This window comes from Desmodus rotundus, chromosome 9, assembly GCF_022682495.2.
Source record: "Desmodus rotundus isolate HL8 chromosome 9, HLdesRot8A.1, whole genome shotgun sequence".
In the NCBI taxonomy this organism is placed as follows: domain Eukaryota; kingdom Metazoa; phylum Chordata; class Mammalia; order Chiroptera; family Phyllostomidae; genus Desmodus; species Desmodus rotundus.
This window is the reverse complement of record NC_071395.1, coordinates 7,240,429-7,260,653: the sequence shown is the minus strand read 5'-3', so window position 1 is coordinate 7,260,653 and position 20,225 is coordinate 7,240,429.

The following is a 20,225-nucleotide window of genomic DNA, read 5'->3' as shown; positions in this document are numbered from 1 at the left end:
TGGGTAGTGCCAAGGTCAAACCTGAGTAAAAGGTACTAAAGAAACCACTTCAGTTTTTATTTCTATGGCAAATCAAGAGCTTTTACTCTTCACAGTTTAAGTAAATCTGCCATTACTTCATCCATAACTGTCCCAAAGTAAACTTGATTTTCGAGTGTATAAATGAAACTGTCTAAATGTAGTATAACAAATAGCTTCTCATTAGGAGGAGGTATTCCTCCTAATGGCAAGAGAGATTAGAGAACACCCTGACCTTTCTCACAGAGTCCAAAGTCTATAATCCTCTGGAAAAATAAAGAGCAAAGAACAGAGCATAGCATGGATGGTATAATCACACATAAACAAACTGTTTACACAGGATCTCCAAGTAGGCTTGTTCAAATAATTCAAAATTGTCTCCAAAGGAGAATCTAGCCACAGACTTGGCAAAACAAGAATGGTGTAAATCAAATAATTTTGCAAGATTTTTAAAATTAATATTGTGTTTCAGTGAGTTTGCAATTGGCAAGGCTCAAGGACTAAAAGTATATGTCAATATAAAAACATCTGGAGCCCCTCTTAGGTCTTAGTTTAGTAAAATAACTTTAATAAAAAGTGTCCCTTTGGGCTTTTTACAAAGATATTGTCACTTAAAATTGAAATTGCTTAATTGTTAGCTTCATTTCTTATCATCACTCTAAGAAGTGCATTTTTTAAAATGGCCAATGATACCTCAAACAAGGGTCTGATCTCCAAAATATATAAAGAACTCACACGACTCCACTCCAGGAAGACAAACAACCCAATTAAAAAGTGGGCAAAGGACTTGAACAGACATTTCTCCAAGGAACACATACAGAGGGCCCAGAGACATATGAAAAGATGCTCAGCATCACTAGCCATCAGAGAGATGCAAATTAAAACCACAATGAGGTACCATCTCACACCGGTCAGAGTGACCAACATAAACAAATCAACAAACAAATGTTGGAGAGGATGCGGAGAAAAGGGAACCCTAGTACATTGTTGGTGGGAATGCAAACTGGTGCAGCCACTGCGGAAAACAGTATGGAATTTCCTCAGAAAACTAAAAATGGAACTGCCTTTTGATCCAGCAATTCTGCTACTGGGATTATAGCCTAAGAGCACTGAAACACCAATCCAAAAGAACCTGTGCACCCCAATGTTCATAGCAGCACAATTTACAATAGCCAAGTACTGGAAGCTACCTAAGTGCCCATCAGCAAATGTGTGGATCCAAAAACTATGGTACATTTACACAATGGAATTCTACGCAGCAGAGAGAAAGAAGGAGCTCATACCCTTTGTGACAGCATGGATGGAATTGGAGAGCATTACGCTAAGTGAAATAAGCCAGGCGGTGAGGGACAAATACCATATGATCTCACCTTTAACTGGAACATAATCAACAAAAGAAAAAAGCAAACAAAATATAACCAGAGACATTGAAGTTAAGAACAATCTAACAATAGCCAGAGGGGAGGGGGGAAGGGAAAGTGGGAGAAGGGTTTTCAGCAACTACTATAAAGGCACATGGACAAAACCAAGGGGGAGGGTAGAAGCAGGGGAGGGAGGTGGGTTTGGCTGGTGTGGGGTAGAGAGATGGGGAAAAAATGCAGACAACTGTAATTGAACAACAATAAAATAATTTAAAAATTGAAAAAAAAATCACATTCTTCTGTTTTCAAGGGACAACTTAATGCAGCACCAAAGATTCAGATACAATTTAAAACATCACAGGAAAGCTCAGGGTGTTTTCAAACAAGCACATATTTGGCACCCACTTCTGGAAGGAGCAAGGGACATGAAAACAAAGTAAATGGTTGCTGAGTGTCAAGAATATCCAGAAATGGGTCAGTCGTATGCTTAATCACATAGATAGCCACTTATATATTCAAATTTTAGATTCAGAGGAAAATATTTTCCTTCTCAAAATAGCTCTCCCATTAAACATGTTGTTGTGCCCTTGCTTTGAAACTGCTTGTCAGTTCTTCACCAGAAAGCAGAATCCCAGAAGAGCAGAGCACTCACGCTCAGGAACTCCCGAAGTGGGCACATCCTCTGAACATGGACGGTTCAGACTGGTGAGCTCTGGTAAGGGGAAGAAGGGAAATGCCCTTTAGAGAAGTAACAGACCCACACTGTGATTTGTATAAGGCTGGCTGCAATAGGAAGGGCAACTAACTACCAAAAAAAGAGCAGGGAGTGGGGATGGGGCGGCGGGGGTGGGGGAGGAACCTCCTGATATAGTGGATAAGCAAGTGAGCTCTGGAGCCAGATTCCTACATTCAAATCTGAGCTTTGCCACTTCCAAGCTGTGTGACCCATGGCTAGTTCCTTAACTTCTCTGTGCCTCATTTTCTCACCTATGAAATGGAAAATTTCAATATCCATTTCGTAGTTTTGATGAAGACTAAAAGTTTGTATGCAATTACTTAGAAAAGTGCCTTGCACAAAATGAAGTATTCGATAAGTATTAGTTATACTAGGACTTCCAGAATCTGAGAAACATGGCATGTTGATCTGGGAGGACAGTTTAGGTGAGAGATAACAGGATTTTACCTCATTACTTTGGAGACCTAAAAATTGAAGTTTAGAAGTGGCAAGTGACTCGTCCAAAGTCACACAGGTGGTAAATGGAAACAGGCAAGATGGAGGTTAGGCCAGTGTTCTGTCTCATAGGACCGCAGAGCCAGCAAAACACAAAAGCCTTCCAGATGCAGACTAGTGGGAAAGAAAGAACTATTGTACACTAGAGGAATAACCTAGTAAACAGAATTGTCTGATTTTAAAAGATACTCAAAGGAAACTATGATCCCAACATAAGGAAACTGCAAAAATATAAAGGAATATCTGGAGCTTCATAAGTTATGTTCATAGATTTTATACTAAAAGCAAAGAGATCTGACAAGAGCAGATACAATACTTAATACAGTAGTCTAAAATATACATAATTTACAGAAATATAATAAGCCTTCAGCACCATTGAGAAAGGCACTGTAATATTCCTTCTCTAGTAGAAGAAGAAGAAAGAGAAAAGAAGAAGAGGAAGAGGAAACTCATCAACCTGAGGGTTAGACGAATTTTTCCAGACCACAGCCTGTTCTTTCTGTCTCTCCAAATCCTCAGAGATCCTTAATCCACTGGCACATGATACACAGCTCCGTTTGGTCCATAAGAACATAGTTCTATTTGGAGCACACTGGCCAAGCATCTACAAAGTAGAAATATTCCAGATACTTCAAATTATAACTAAGTTGTGCTAGCCTTTTTTTTAATGCTCAGACTTAACTAGAAAGTATAGCCCAATTTTTTATTCTACCGTCTTCACTCTCCCCGTGCAGTCATATCATTTACACAATTATAGATGCCATGACGTCGTGTCAGCAATTTCCTTTATGCAGCCGGCTTCGTAAATGTTTATAAAATGTTTAGAAAACTAGTTTTTGAGGGGGGGGGGATCAGGAAGGAGTATGTTTTAAGCCAAAACACAGCAAGTAAAAATCCCATCACTTGAGAGCAATTTCTTTTATCTACCTTGCAAAAACGTGATGTGAATATGTAAAGGATACGAACTAGTTTAAGGTATATGACAAAGAAGTACAGAAAATAAGAAAAGAGAGACAGCTGAAACTGAACCTGAAATGAACTCCAGAGAAAAACTTCTTCCAGATATGGGATTTAACAATATATAAAAAAAAAAAAAATCAAAATGATATATTTAAAAAAATAATGTACCCATAATATTGGGGGACATTGAGATTAATGACATATTCATAAAAGGGGTGAAACCGACATTTTGAGTCTGCAGAGACAAAGAAGCCTGTGGCATAATTTCCTTTAATAAGCAGACAACTGAGGCCAAGATAAGAAAGAATTGTTAAGAATTTGACCACATGGCTTAAAGTCTATTCACAGGCTTTCACCAGATGCAAAGGGAAAGTTGAAATATCTCTATACTGCACCCATTTCCTACCACTGCATATATTACCACTCCACATATTTGTACAGAAAAGCATGTGTGAAGACAACTGTACATTCCCAATTAGTTCATTCACAGTATGACTGAATCTGGAGAGTTAATTTTTCAAGGTTGACTATATTCAGGTGCAGGAAAGAGGGGAAATATTATCACTACAGATCTCTGAGAGTTATGCAACTGAGACTACAAATAGTTCAAAAAAACCTTAGGACAATGGCCAGAGAATTTTAAATGAAAAGATGTTTAGAAAAAGTTCAAGAGACTCAAAAATAAGATTTCAATTAACTAAGAGCATGTTAGCTGATTATGAACAAAAGCTGAAAGTGTCTTAATAAACCCTTAAACCTTTACAAGTTTCTCTTCTTCGATGTGATCAGATATTTGAATAAGACACCAAAGGCCGCACAGGCACAACAAAGGCGGAAATGCAGGCCTGCCCGTTAGCGTATGTGACAGGCAGAGTAACGGTCTCCAAAGACTTCCACATCCAGCTCCTGGAATCTGTGGTAATGTGAACATCGGCCAAAGAAATGTGCAGATGTGATTAAATTGAGATGGAGATATTATCCGGGATTGTCAAGGTAGACCAAATCTAATCACATGTTGTTGGAGGTGGAGAAACTTTGCCCGCTGTGGTCACAGTCGTAAGTGACTGCAGAAAAAAGTCAAAGAATAGTGAACAATACTCAATTTGCCATTGTTGGCAGTAAACATGGAGAATGTGGAGCCTCAAGAAGCTGAAAAAGATAAGGGTTCTCCCCTAAAAACACCAAGAAAAGAAGGAATGCAGCCCTGCCTACACCTTCTTCTAAGCCCAGTGAGGTCTATGTTGTACTTTCAAACTACAGAACTATAAGATAATGAACTTGTTTTATTTTAAGCCAAAAATTTTGTGGCAATTTGTTATAGCAGCAATCAAAAACTAATATAGACTATAATTAACTGAGCTTAGGTTTAAGAAAAATTCTAAGAACAAAAAAAAAGGACAATTTAGGCTGTTTCTGAGTAAGAAAATATTAAAAAGAAATGCTAAAATGAGAAAATGACAAAGGATAAGGAAGATGAGGAGAAGGGACGGAAAAGCAGACTTAATTAAGGAAAATGTACACTAAACTGCTTGGTCCAATATAAAGTACTAGACAAATATGAGACTATACATCATTGGCTGGCAACTCCCAGAGATCTGGAGCTAGGTCTTATTCATCTAAGTAAGGACAATCCTGGACACAGAGTAGACACTCAATTTTTGTTAAAGAAATGTTCATCTTGCATTGTACTCCTGACTCCTCTGGCAGACAGAGTAATCTCTGGCGGAAGTCATTTTCAAAAATATTGGCAAAGGGACTTTAAGTCAAAGATCTAAATGAGTCTACAGTGTCTAGTCTGGCTGATTTCTAAATGAGATGTTTAGAGGTTATTGTCATGAAATCCTTAAAAATTGTACAGAAAATGAAGAAGGAGCTAGATGACTAAAGATGGAGAAAACTACCAGTAGTTCAGATTGTAAATCAAAAAAGTGGAGAAGGTGGTTTACACATCATAGACTGTGAGGTTAACGTTAATACTCGAAGTGATTCTCAGGATGAACATTTAAAGTATTTTTGAAGGCTAAAAAACGTAACATTTCATTATAAAAAACTGACTTGAAATCTGTAATAAGAGACTTGTTGATTTGTTTTATGTTTTGGCAAGATGGCCATTCACAGGTCAGAGAAACTCTCAAGATCGAGTGCTTTTGGACTTTAATAGATATTTAACAGTCTCACAAAATATTTCTGGGGGCAAGATGGAGACACGGGCTAGAGAACAGAACACTGAAGCAGGCCTCAACCGCAACCACACAGCTAGGAATGAAGGGGCATAGGCCCGCTGTGAAGGCGGTGCTCCTGAGGGGTTGACCGGACGGTCCTCACCAATCCTGTGCTGGTCACTCCAACATTTTAGTGATGGGAGGGCAGGGACAGCCAGTTGATACCATAAAACAGGAAGAAATAGCAAATCTAGCCAAAGGCCAAATCTAATCATATAAATTATAATAGAAACTATTTACAAAAAGACAATAGTCATAGGGTAAAGAAACGAGGTTTTTTTGTTTAATGGTGACAGTTCTGCCACCGATGTGTTATCTTTCTTCATTTAGGTTCCTTCATCTATAAAATAGAAATTATAACAACTTCTACCATACAAATTCTTTGATATTAAAAAAGATGATCTATATAAAAATAAAATTTTAAGTAATAAATTTTATATATTTTTATTATTACATGTAAAATAACTCACTTAAGATTAAAACTATGGGAGCTTAGAATGTGGAATATATACTTGTGTGTTTTAGAAGTCATGTAAGAGGAAAACACTGCAAGGATTTGATATAACTGTAACTTTAGTAAAATTTAACAATTGGCTGTGTCTGCCAAAATAGATAATGTAATCCCAAGCTTTGGTGATGGATAAGAAATGTGTTTGGGTCAAAGAAGGGACAGCCTCGTTCCAGGCTGGTTAGGTACTCCTGGGAAACTTCATTCGGTGCGAGACGCTGAACTCTGAGAGGATGCCAGACAAATCCTTTCAAGCATTCAGTACAAGAGACCAGCATAATGACGAGGAAAAACATAATATTATGAGGAATACCAAAGCAATGAGGATAATCAGCTTAAGGAAGAGAAGAATCTGCAACAACATAAATGAACCTTGAGAATATCATTTTAAGCGAAATAAGTTAGATAAAAAATGTTAAGAACAATATGATTTCACTCATATGTGGGATATAAAACTGAAAGCAATGAAGGAACAAACAAGTCAAACAAAAACTCATAGACACAGACAACAGTGTAGTGGTTTCCAAAGGGAAAGGGGCTTGTGGGTAGCAAAGGGTAAAGGGGGCCAAATATATGGCATGAAGATGATTTGTCTTTGGGGGGTAGGCACACAATGCAATAATAGATGATGTGTCATAGAATTAACACTTGAAACCTATCTAATTTTATTAGCCAATGTCACCTCAATAAGTTTAATAAAATTTTAAAAATATATAAAGAGATAAATCTGAAAAAAAAAATCTGGCCAACACCATGTAGTTGGATGCCATGCGGAAAATAATGGTTTTAGGGCATTCCAGGAACAGAATGAGAATCAATAAGTAGAAGTACTGGTGATAAATTTCAGGTCATCACAATTAATAAACAATAATGTGACAACAATATCAGCAAATGTGTGTATGCCTGCTACGGGGGCAGATACTCTTGTAAATAGTATATAATAAGTAATTTAATCCCTACAACAACCCTTCAAGAAGGCACCAGTATTACCTCCAATGTACAGTTGAGGAGCCTGAGGCACACAAGTGTTACATAGTTTGCCGGAAGTCATACTAGCGAAGGGCATAGACAGGTTTTAAGCCCAGTCACCTGGCTCCAGAACTCCAGAGCTAAATGACCTAACTTTATAACAATCTGAATTCTCTGTCCTGAAAAAAAAGGTAACAGCATAGCATAGAATGGCCAGATGACCTTTTGTTCAGATAGGTGACGGAATGGCCTTTAGAAACTCACCTTTGATTCACTCACCAGTACTGCCTGGGCATTTTGTATGAGCCAGGTTCTGTGCTGGGTCATTGGCAACACCAGCCTAAACCCATGATACAGTTTCTACCTCGTGTAGGTTGTGGGCAGGTGGAGTGTACAGGCGTTAGTCAAGTAATCAACCATAAATGTGATTGCTGGTACTAAGGAGAAGTACACGATAGTATAAGAACATATTGTGAGGAATTCTTTTTTTTGTCTGAAACGTGGAAGGCAATAGTCTTGAGAAAAAGACTTTAACCCCTATTTTGCCATCCTCTAAAACACGTATATAGTGCTTACCCCTTGGTACATATAATACTATCACGGTCCGTGGGACCCGGTTTTAGTTTTGAGCTTTTTTTGATAATAAGTTCTATTTCTAAGGACTGATATTCCATGATGCTTATTCTTTTGTTTTGATTAAAGGTCTCGCACAGGACAAAGAGAAAATTTACTTTTTTAATGAAATAAAATCCATTATGTTTCCCATTACAGTATGAGCCCATTCAACTTTTTATAATATACTTTTTACCCTGAAATGATCTGCAATCTCATCATATTAAGAATTGGTGTACCAGTTATCATTGATTATTTTCAACAACACTAAAAAAGATAAACATAATAAGAAAATAGAAAAATAATAGTATTATCTAGGATTATAAAACAGCAAAACAAATCACCACTATTGTATCATCCTTCAGTTTTCATATTAAGTTGACCAAAGTGTTACATCATTATCTTTTTAAAAAATATAAGACTGGAGATGCAATCTTTGTTGTCTGCTTTTAGCTTTCATTAATCTCAGTGGAGAATGCAGAAATTTTATTTTCTCCTCCTACTGACAAGAGAAGAGAACCGACAGAGGATGGTGACTCACAATATTGGATGACTCAGAAGATGAATGTCAAGTGCCAAACAACGGTTCAGACTAGAGGGTGATGACGAGACTAATGGTATCGGGGAAATAAATCTCACCCTTTACATGATGATATCCTGCATGAATTTTCTCAAATTCAAGGCCAATGAGTGAATAACATTTCTAAAGACAATAGAGAAATAAATATAGTGCTCTTGTTCACTTAATCATTTAACAGAATTAATCATGTAATATTTTGTACCTGGACTATCTCGTTTTGCTAAAAGAGAAGGTGACGATATGCTTTTATCTTTGTGATCTTATGGTCTATAGGTAGAAAAATGCTGAAAACACATGTGTATACAAAATAAGTGGAAGAAAGTAAATGATATAAAATGGAAAGGTGGATGGATCATTATAATCTTTGCTCATAAATCTAAAGATGAACATGTTCTGCAATAGGCAAAAGTATACCCTGTCAAAATTTCAAAAGGTTCTTCAAGTAATACATTTTTGGTGACGCAAGTGTAAAAAGAACCAGATACAATGATAAGCTAGGATCTACTGGAGAGGTAGTTAAAATCGGAAAGCAGTATTTATAAGAGAGACACGCTGCAGGTACATGCGCGACAACTGATGAGCATTAGTCTCACTCAGAGGATGGTACCATCTCGGGCTGGCATACATCCAAAAGCCAGAAAGTGGGAAATAAGTAACTGGGTTTGTTCTGTTTAAATAATTATTAAAATTTCACATAAAGTCGTTTTCACTCTCTCTCTCTATTCTTACTTCCATGTTATATGAACTACAGGGTTAGACAGTAAAAAGGATCCATTGGCCTCAGATTAGGTAAAATGGTGATGGCACAGAATGCTCTTGCTGAGGAATCAGGGGTGGAAGATGGTTCCAGGCAGCAGGAACCAGGGTGTGAAGGCTTCACAAAAGCATGTCTTCCTTTTAACGCCTGATTTCAAGGTCGTGTGGTCCGTACTTCTCTTCGCACTCTTCTTCTCAACCACAGCGGCACTGAAGATGTGAGTTTCACTCTCTACTCTTATAATGGTCCTCGGGGAAGGAAGTCGTATTAATTTCTCTCTCTAATTTCAGTGTAGAAATTATATTGGAAATCCAGATCAAAGAACCAAAGTACAGCCTGTGAGCTGTCACAATTTAGATCGAAATTTTTCAGTAAGGAAAAGATAGAAAGCACCAACTCCCCCCACCCTGCCCAGAGTTGCAAATAATGATTATGCATTCGTTTTGAGGCTCCCATAGCAAAGTGCCACACAAGGGGTGGTTTAAAAGAACAAACTCATTCCCTCCAAGTTCTGGAGGCTGCACATCTGGCATCGAGGGCAGGCAGCGCCGTTCCTTCTGAGAGGCTCTGGGAGAGGATTTAGTCCGTGCCTTCCTCCTAGCTTCTGGGGGTGCGGCCATCCTTCATGTTCCTCGTCTTACACGTGTGATCACTCTAATCCGTCTGTCTTCGCATGCCTTTCTCTTCTTTGTGTGTCCCTGTTTCTGTGGCCAGGTATCCATATTCCTTTGGGGACACCATCCTATTCCATTATGACCTCGTTTTAAATTGATTACAATGGCAAAGAGCCAATCTCCAAACAAATTCACATTCACAGGTCCATGGTGAACCTTAATCCAAGGGGGCACGGGTCAACCTAGCACATATTTTTATCAAAAATAACCCATTAATGCAGGAGGTGTATAAACCTTTACATAGAAATGTAAGGATTAGAGGGAGACCAGCTGATAATTTACAAGGAAGGGTCCAATATTTGAATAAAAGTACTTTGAAATTAAATATGGATACAGTAAATAATATAATTGGAAGATTATTTTTAAGTCTTAAAGCTTCAAGTATCTTACGAGAAATCCAAAATAACCTAAAACTGAATTTAAAGTGTTTTCCTTTCTGCTATATTTTTTTTACTTTTGGGGGGAGGAGGTTATAACCCTTGAATGTAAATCTGAATCTGACTAGCAAACATCTTGTTTTTCTTTTATTCTGCATCTCAAGAAGAGAATGCTGTGCTATTCCTTGTTTGTTTGTTTGTTTGTTTGTTTCCCTCTTCAGGGATGCAGCTGGGCTCTGGTGGGCAGCACACTCTGTCTGATAATGATCAAGCCCAAAATATTTGAAAGCTCGAGGATCCGTTTCATCGTGCGCGTTACCGGAGCTCAGAACATCATTTTGTTCCCCAATGGCTTCCCTATCGAACTATGGATTTCTTCACGTTAACGTCTATTTCCATTTCTGTTTTGCCAGTGACCTCCTGTTTCCACAGTGTGCAAGACGCGGAGGGGTAAATTGTCAAAATGCTTGGTGTGGAGTAACACTCACGGACCCTGTTAACAGTAATGGGACCAAGGCAAGGATGCCCTCGTCACCACTGTGAAGCCACCTGGCCCTGAACTGCTCCAAATGGTTACTGAACGTTTATAACTTAACGTCATTATCAGAAACGTGCAAATGGCGAATGACTTTAATTCACATTCTTCTCCTGGCAATTACCCATTCTTTACTGATACTGTATAAATCAGAAACGAAGGAAAGAGAAACCGGTTTTTCTTAGAAAAGCACAAATGAATGTGTTTAGACTCCTGTGTTGAATGGACAGGCAGGAGGTGATACAGTCAGTGGTGACTGACAAATTATGTTCCCTGGCAAAACCTGTGTGGCATGTTACAATCTTTTGTGATGTTTCATATGGTTTCTGCTAAATTCCAGTTCAGAATTATCTCCTGCCTGGATGCATTAAGAGTGTGAGGCTTTTCGTTACAAAACCGCGGTGGTCATCCTTTGCAGGCCGCTGGTAAGTAAAGAAGCCTGCTAGACTGAAGCACTTGCTGTTATCTGATTTTCCAGGGAAGCCTTTTGGACCACTACGTGCATTAATGGACATCTCCCTTGTCCTAGGTTCTTGTGCCTGAAAAGACTTCTGGAAGTGGTACTGAGCAACAAAGTGTGGTCACGACCCCCTCTCCCTCTGAGTGTTGCAGGCCGAGGAAACCAACAGCAGCTCACCTTAAAAGGGACGGATGATTTGAAGGCAGGTGGGTTCTTCTGGGTCTTAAAGAAAACAACTGACCTGACAACGACTCGGATAGTTCCTTTCCTTCTACTGCAACTACCACAACAGGCTTCCTACAAAATGTTAATGAAGCTCATGGAGTGGACCAGTTGCTGTGTCAGACAGTTATTATGTTTAATCAGGAAATTATTATATCAAAAAATTATAAAATACAAAGAGAACTCCACATAACTGAAGAATACCATGTTCTAATTTTAAAAAGACATGCACAAAGAAATAATATCTATGCCCCCCTTTAAGAATCTTATCTCATAATTTGGTCACTGGGATGACTACAGTGGATTAAGCACTTGCTGCTGCTAACAGTTGTAGGTTCTGAAATATAAAAAGTAGAGATAATTGCCCTATAGTTTTGTTAATAAAATAGTAGGTAGTTCTATAAGCATCCCTCTTAACCTGCCCGCCACACACAACAGGCAAAGCAAGGACTAGTCTAAGCAAGTTACATATTTGAGGGAAAGAAGGAAAGATCTTTTCACACGGTTAGCTTTTAAATATTTGTGTTCTTGACCAATAAGATGAAAATTGAGAAAATCTTAAATATTGAGCTAAAATAGAAAAAACTTCTATAATAATATCTACTATGTAATATTATAGGTAATTTGAATGTATTAGCTCACTAATCTTTTAAGCCTCAAAATTGTCCCCCCAAAATTGGGCACTATTCTTACCCCCAATACCATGCAGAATTTTTCTTAAAATGTTGCACATATTTCCATACGATTTACTCAAAATGCAATTGGTAAACACTATAATTTTCACATTAATCTCTTCATATGCTCTAAATAACAGTCCTCAAAAGGTGTTTGCTATCTGTTTGAATATTTGGTAATCAATACATTGAAATGCAAACTTCACATATAGAAAATATATGGTCCCTGGTTCCATGTGAGGAGATAAATATCATGCGAATATCTTTGTAAATCTTTTGAAGTGCTGTGATAAGAATCATTGTGCATGACCTTGTTCCACTCCCCTTTCTAATCCTGCTGATTTCTCACACCCAACGCATTGCTTCATATTCTAGTAATCATATTATTCAGTTAAATTGCTATAACAGGTTTTACATTCACCACTGATCATGGTGAGTTGTTGAAGTCTGCTAAGAGAGTATAAATGATTTTATATAGCTAATTGCCCAAGACCACTATAAACAAAGAAGAAAAATGCCCCAAATAACCAGCCACTAATGAGAGCCATATTAACAGAGATAGCTGGGAGAGGATAGATTGGGGTAATTTTTTGCACATTAAATCTTCAAGCCTTGTTCAATAGTTGGACTTGGGGGCGTGGAGGAAAAGCAGTACCATAATGACTCCCAGATTTGTATCTAGGCCAGGAGAAGAAATTGTCCACCTTTAAGGAAGAGGCAACAGAGAGAATATGACAAAATGGTTAACATGTACAATTTCATTAGATTTTTATGCACGCCACTCAAGCAGAAGATGAAGTCAAAGTATCAGTTACAGGACCCACCTGGCTGTAGTAAACACCCCTTTCACACCACTAAATCCTATTGGCTTTGCCTTGTAGTCCGGGCCCTTGCCTTAGTGATCAGTTCTGAGCAGACTTACACTGGCTCCCCGCCTGTGGCACCTGACAGAATCCACCTGGTGTACAACTTGTTTCCTGCCCCACAGCTTTCTTGATGCCAAGGCTCAGGAAAGCCATGGGAACCCACTGGCACTCACGTATGTCCAGTCCAGAAACTCCAGGGTATTACCCTGTATGCATGAATCCACCATGGACCAAGGGAATGGGAACCAAGGGAATTGGTTCCCAAGGGAATGGGAACCAATAAATGCTTTCCCCTTTGATTCCCTGGGCCCTCAAAAAGTCCTACGGGATTAGCACAGTGTCACCCCTCACCATGGCCAAGCCCATGAGGCATCTCTGTGTTGCTCCCCCTTTGCTCTGCTTCCTGTCTCATACCTGGGGAACCAAGCTAAGCCAAGTGAGTTTTAAGTTTAAATAGCATTAAATAGCAAGTAAGAAAATATGAACATAAATTTGTTGCCACAAACCCAACAGGTTATGTTGGTTAATTCAAATTACTAAAAAGCTGAAATTTAATTTATTTCAGGATTAACCACAGTGCTATTAATATCAGAGAGCATTTGAAAAATTAATAACCCTGCAGAACAAGATGGTGAATTCTTGTCTTTTACTTGACTACAGACACTAGTAAGTCAAGTGTGGTTGAACATATTATTATTTTAAATAATGGCAAGTCAATAATGCAGCATGAGTAAATATATTATTAGTAAAGTTCCTAATGTGTAATATTGTATTTTCTACTTAGTTCCTTTCAAATAGGAATGCAGAAAATGGAAAGGCTTTCCATTAAATAATGTAAAAGTCTTTATTTATTACATTGAATCCTGAATGACTTCTGAAGATATAAACGTACGTTTTCCCTCTCTAAAAAGGGTAACAGAGTGAAAATACAGCTCTCGCCTGGAAGCTCAGTTGACTGGAGTGTCATCCCACACACCAACGGTTGCCCCGGTCACGGCACACAGCTAAGCTGCAGGTCTGAGCCCCAGTGGGGGCACGTATGGAAGGCAGCTGACCACTGCTTCTCTCTCACGTGAATGTTTCTCACTCTCTCCCCCTCTCTAAAATTAATAAACATATACTCAGATGAGGATTGTTAGAACAGAATGAAAATATAGACATTTCATAATTTACACGGCGGTGATGCATATTTTCATCGACGCATTAGGATACATGACAAAACAGTCCAGGATAAAAATGTTACAATAAAACTAAATTTGTCACATTAAAAAACATTTGAATTAATGATGCTATTCTTAATATCTCTGAATAATTGCTATTTTATATGTTTGAGAGTTTCTAGTTATAGATATTGTAGTAAAAAAATAAAAGCCCAGATAGTCCCGGTATTTAGTGAGCTTTCCCAAGAGTAATCCTGCTTGAAACAGGGCTTTCTTTTAAAGAGCCTATTGTGAAGCCCCTGATAACCTTTGTGTACAGCATAGATGACTCATGGGTGGAAAGCGCGGTTTTGTGCTGTAAGTCTTTGTAAAAGAGCTTTCCATTGACACCTTGGCTTAGAACAGGGAGCCGAGTAGAAATGTATAAGGATGCTGTGTGAGTCAACCAGACCAGGAGGCCTAATATAACTGACGTAATGGCCAGCATCAATATGGCACAACCTCTAATATCATACGGTATAGAACTTCAATTCTGAGCCTTTGAGAAGATTTTAGCTCCCACAATTGTCACTCCGTCCTCTTCCTCAGGCAATCACAACTTTCCTTGAGGATGTCACATACCACCACCACCCAAATATAAGTGGCTTGCTAAGCGTATGCCAGCAGACAAGAACAGACACCTAACAGTGGGACCGACTGCAGAAACAACTCTTCAATCTTATTTAAGAGTGTTTGGTTTTTATCTGGCACAGAATGCACATGTCCATCCCAAAGGCACTTGCTTAGGGGAGAAAATGAGCCAGAGCACTGATTACAAAAACTTGGAGATTTTTTTTTAAAGTACCAAAAATAATACAAATAAGGTTTTGGATAAGGAAAGGGTTTTTTTTTTGTTTGTTTTGGTTTGTTTTTACCATTTTTTGAAGCCTCACAACTCAATTTAGTTTAGTAGCTAAATACGGAAATGCCACTCTGGCCATATTTAATGCCTGTTATTTAACTGCTCTAGTTTGGAAAGAATTTTGCTTTTACACTGAGTAGCTCTGCGAAGTCATTTATTTTTAAAAGTTATGACTTACACAGACCTGCCTCTCTTGCGATGATAAAACATAGATCTGTCCCCGTAAATCAAGCCCCAACAAGGTCTTAAAATTAAAAATAACAAATTATTATCACCTAACATCAGTCAGATTGGCTGTTATCAAAAAGACAAGAGATAACAAGTATGTGGAGAAAAAAGAATCTTCGTGCCCTGTTGGTGGGACAGTAAATTGATGCAGCCACTGTAGAAAACAGTATGGAGGCTTCTCAAAAAATTAGAAGCATAACTACATGTGATCCGACAATCCCACTCTGCATAAATATACGCAAAGGTAACAAAATCAGTATCTCAACGATGTATCTCCTCTGCCACATTCACGGCCACATTATTCACAACAGCCAGGATGTGGAAATAACCTAAGTGGCTGTCGACAGATGAATGGATAAAGAAGATGTGAAATACATATGTATATGTTTATAATATATATTGAAATATAAATATATGTTTACTTCATGCATATATAAATATTATATGTGTATTTCAGCCATGACAGGAAAAAAGGAAACTCCGCTACTTTCAACCACACAGATGGACCTCGAGAACATTGTGTTAAGTGAAGTAAGTCGGACAGAGAAAGACAAACACGGTACGATCTCTTTTATATGTAAAATCTAAGGAAAAAAAGTGAAACTTACAGAAATAGAGAGTAGAATGCTAGTTACCAGGGGCTGAGGGGTAGAGGAAATGGGCAAATTCCAGTCAGAGAGTGCAAGCTTTAGTGATAAGATGAGCAAGTTCTGGAGAGCTAATGTACAGTATGGCGACTGTAGTTAATAATATTGTTTTGTGAACTAGAAATGTGCTAAGATAAATGATCTCAAGCATTCTCACTACACAAAAGAAAAAGACACATTACCCGTGTGAGGTGCTGAATGTGTTAGTGATGTGGTAATCATTTCACAAAGTACACATACATATCAAATCATCATGTTGTACACTTTAAATATACACAATTTTATTTGTTAATTATACTTCAATAAACCTAAGGAAAAATCATTTTTGAAGAAAACATTAATCTCTAAATATCTAAAAGTTTATTTTCTAACATACCTCATGCTTTTCAACAATTTGGGGGATTTAAATGATCAAATGGGGGGAATATTAGACATTTATCAAACATTCCATCATCTGTTCACCTTTTTAATTTCCAAATTTTATCTATATTCATATGAAAAAATTACAAAGTAACTCTATCATGTGCACTCTTGTCATTGGACCTTTACACTATCTTCTCGCCTATTTTTGGAAATAACTCCACTCTGATACAATAACACCTGTGGAAAACTTCAGGCTTCTGGGTAAATCCTCCACTGCCGATGCTGGAAAGCCTGGGAATGTGGGTAAATGGCCCAACTTTTTACCTGAGACCTCCCTGTACCCTCTTACACTTGTCTCCTACTCTCCATCCCAGTGTCCCCACCCTGCACTGCCCATTATTGTGTCACCTCAGGCACACAGACCTCTAACAGATGGCTCCTTCCCTGGGAGCAGGGACAGGAGGTCCTTTCCTGTTCAAATCCACGGATTACGCCACTACCAAGTGAATCTTCCTCAGCATAGCTCTGAATGGATGGACCCCCAACCTCCTGAATGAAATCCAAAATCAGACTCTTCTTGACACAGGCCCACACAGCTTCCTATCCCTCTAACTGTACATCCCGGTCAAGTACATATACTCCCGCCAACATGGATCGATCACCACTTAACAATCAGCTCCCACATTTACCCCCTATGAGGTTTTAGTGGAAAGATTTCTTTGGCTTATAATTCATCTTTTAACACTCCAACCTCATTCCATCCTACTAAGGCTTCAAGAAATAGCTCTTGGGCTACCCAACAAAACTTGGCATAGTTCTCCATGTAATTTGCATGCAACAGGGATTAAATAATGCATCAAAACCCTAAAGATGCAACAATAAAACCTGTCTTCACTCCAGCTCCTACATGGAGAGGCAATGCAGTTTGATTGTGGGAAACAATCAGAAAGGCAAATCTTTTGAAATGAAGTAAAGTGTTTCAGGTAGAAATCTAATCAGAAGTTATTCTTATTTTCTCCTGACATCAGGGAGACTGAGAAACGAACTCCCTCCCATTGCAGCTGCAGTAAACATTTTTTTCTGGAGGCATTTACATGCATTTTGAAGAGCACATAACGAACTGTCTCTCCAGCATCATACAATTATGTGTAGTAACAAATAGACTCAAAAATAGATAGTGCGGTGGAAGTTGATGTGTCCTAGCGACTGAACGTTAACCAACTGCATGCAAATCAACTAAAAATTCTTCTCAATTATTAGAGTACTCTGTTCTGCAAAGAAGAGACCAGCACAATATAAAAAAAAAGCCTGATTCAGGGTGACATATGACAAAAAAACTAAAGGGTGATGCAGAATCAGGACAAAGTTATTATTCTAGTAACTCGTGGCTAAAGATGTTACTCCGAATCTAGTGGCTAAGGACTGGTAAGCCAGTCTCTCAGTATAGAAATGCACAGATATTATCTCCAATCACTCTATATAAGTATAGAAAGAGCTATAAACATACCTATAAATCCCTTAATTTAAGGTCTCTAACTCTAAAACAGAATGTCATCTTATTTTTCTCACAATTTGACAAATTATAAAATTTCTTATTTAATAAGATAACACTTCTAAGATAATTCTAAGATAAAGCAAGTCTTACAATGGTTTTTATTTTTACTATGAACGGTTGATTTTTACTATGCTGAGCCCTGGGCATTTTTAAGATGGAGATGAAAGCACATTTACAACTGGCTTAAATGATAGTAACAGCAAAATTTTTTTAAATGAATTCTAGGTTCCTGATCATCAATTGCAGCTTAACTCTACGGACAACCATGGGACCAGAGAGCCAGCTGCCATTTTGAATTTGGTTCTCTGGAAGGCATATTCTTCTTTGCTCCTATTTTCTGCCTCAGAAGTGACATTAACTTGATAAGATAAAGCTACATTTGACAAAAGAAGGCACAAGCAGGCATGACAGTTACATCCTTGGCGTCTTAAACTTGGAAAGGTTCCAGTGTTTCTATAGGGTTACTGCAGGGCATTCTGGGCCTGGTACTTAACCACTCAAACCGTCAACAGCTGTCAGGCTGCCAGCAAACTGCCTTTTTGGTAGCAGCTGTGTCCTCCTCCACACATTTGTAGTAAACCAATGGCAAGCGTTTTTGTGTTTTTGTAGAGGGGGGGGAGGTTTCCTGGGTTATTAACAGATCATCACAGGGGGTATATAAATGAGAGGGAATGCTTCTTTATTAGACAATTGAAAAAAGCAGGTAGAGAGAAAAATTAAGGGGTATGTTTTATTAACTATATAGAAAATTATAACTGTTACTTACTGGAGAGCAATTTACTTCCTAATGCTGCTGTTAGTTGTCACTACATGCTCACAGGTGGAAATGAGGTGTGATTAGTCAAATACCTAAATTACGTGTCATGTTTAAGTTGCTATCGTTCCAACCACAACCAGTTCATTGTCCACCTCCACTTCTCCCACCTCTGCATTTAAAACATGAATCCATCTCCTCCAAAGGCAAAACCAAAAGCTGGGCCGCTCTTGGCATTTGAAGAAGATCAACAGCTTTTAAGAGGTCTCTGAGGCTCCACAATAAAAATGGAAAAGAAGATAGCTGACTTACTTTCTCTGTGGTGTTCATTAATAGTTTACCCTCCTACTTTTCATCCTCCTTTATCATTCCCCATTTGCCCTTTTCTATCCTCAATGGCAAATGGAGTAGCATTTGCTCAGTGAAGCAGGTTGTAGAAATGGTGATCGGAATAACTTGTAGTAGGAGACAACCAAGGTTCTCCATTTTAAGGTCTCAAAATAGTCTTGACATCCAAATTCATACTTTGGCAACTAACTATAAACACACACGAAAAAAAGCAATCTTCAGTGGCTTACAACCTACCTTCAGGATCCCGTACAAAATACAGGCAGACACAGTTATTCCTTGGTCCTCCCTACCTTCTTAACTCTATTTCTCTCTAATCCCAGATTATTTATTATGCTTGCCTCCAAAATTTCCAAACCCTATCTAGAATAAACTCATTGAAAAGTACCCATACTCCAGTATTAACTGTCTCCTCACGTTCACTAATCCAAAGTTCGAACCTGAGCTTGATGTCAGTTTGAACTGAGCTGCAATTTAGCCGAAGCAATTCCTGGTGATGTCACTCAAGAGGAATGACCACTGGCCTGGCTTGGAAGGTAGAAACAGGAAGGACACATGCACTGGGCTATCTGAGCAGCACTGAATGTGCATGAAGGATCTCTAACAATTAGAAGAGCATCTTGTCATGCTGCTTGAATTCAGGGTTAAAATCAAATCCTTTCCTGCATCGCAAAGAAGCAAGTGCCTAAACAGGTGGCGCAGGAGACACTGTCACTGCGTTGCGATAGGCAAATGCCAGGAGGGGTTATTCTGGTGGAAATAAGCAGCCTGGGAATACCCAAGGGTGCTTATGGCATTTCTAAATTAAATATTCACACAGAGCTTAAGACTCCGGCAGAAAATAAAAACCAGGTAAATCATACCAGAGGGAACAGTCAGAACAAAACTTAAAGCAAAATATTTTCTAACATCTGCAGTCAAGTGCTCTGCTGGAAAATGTGAAAGATGGATTCCCTCTGGTAGCAAATGAGAAATTCAGTGGATGTATTTACATTCTGTATATATTCATTGGAACATATGGCTCAATGAATTATTCCACATGATAAATCTCCATTGAGGCAGCCTGCTACCCACTCAGGCCCTGAACCTTCTGAAAGTGGCAAAAGCTCCTGCCAAGTGGTGTCACTCAGAAGAACAGAGGGTAAGAGGAAATAAATTGCACGCAGCATTGGTTACTGAGAGTGTTCCTATGATCTCCATAAAGCAAGGGGAAATGACTGTGACTTCATTGCGGAGTGCTCTG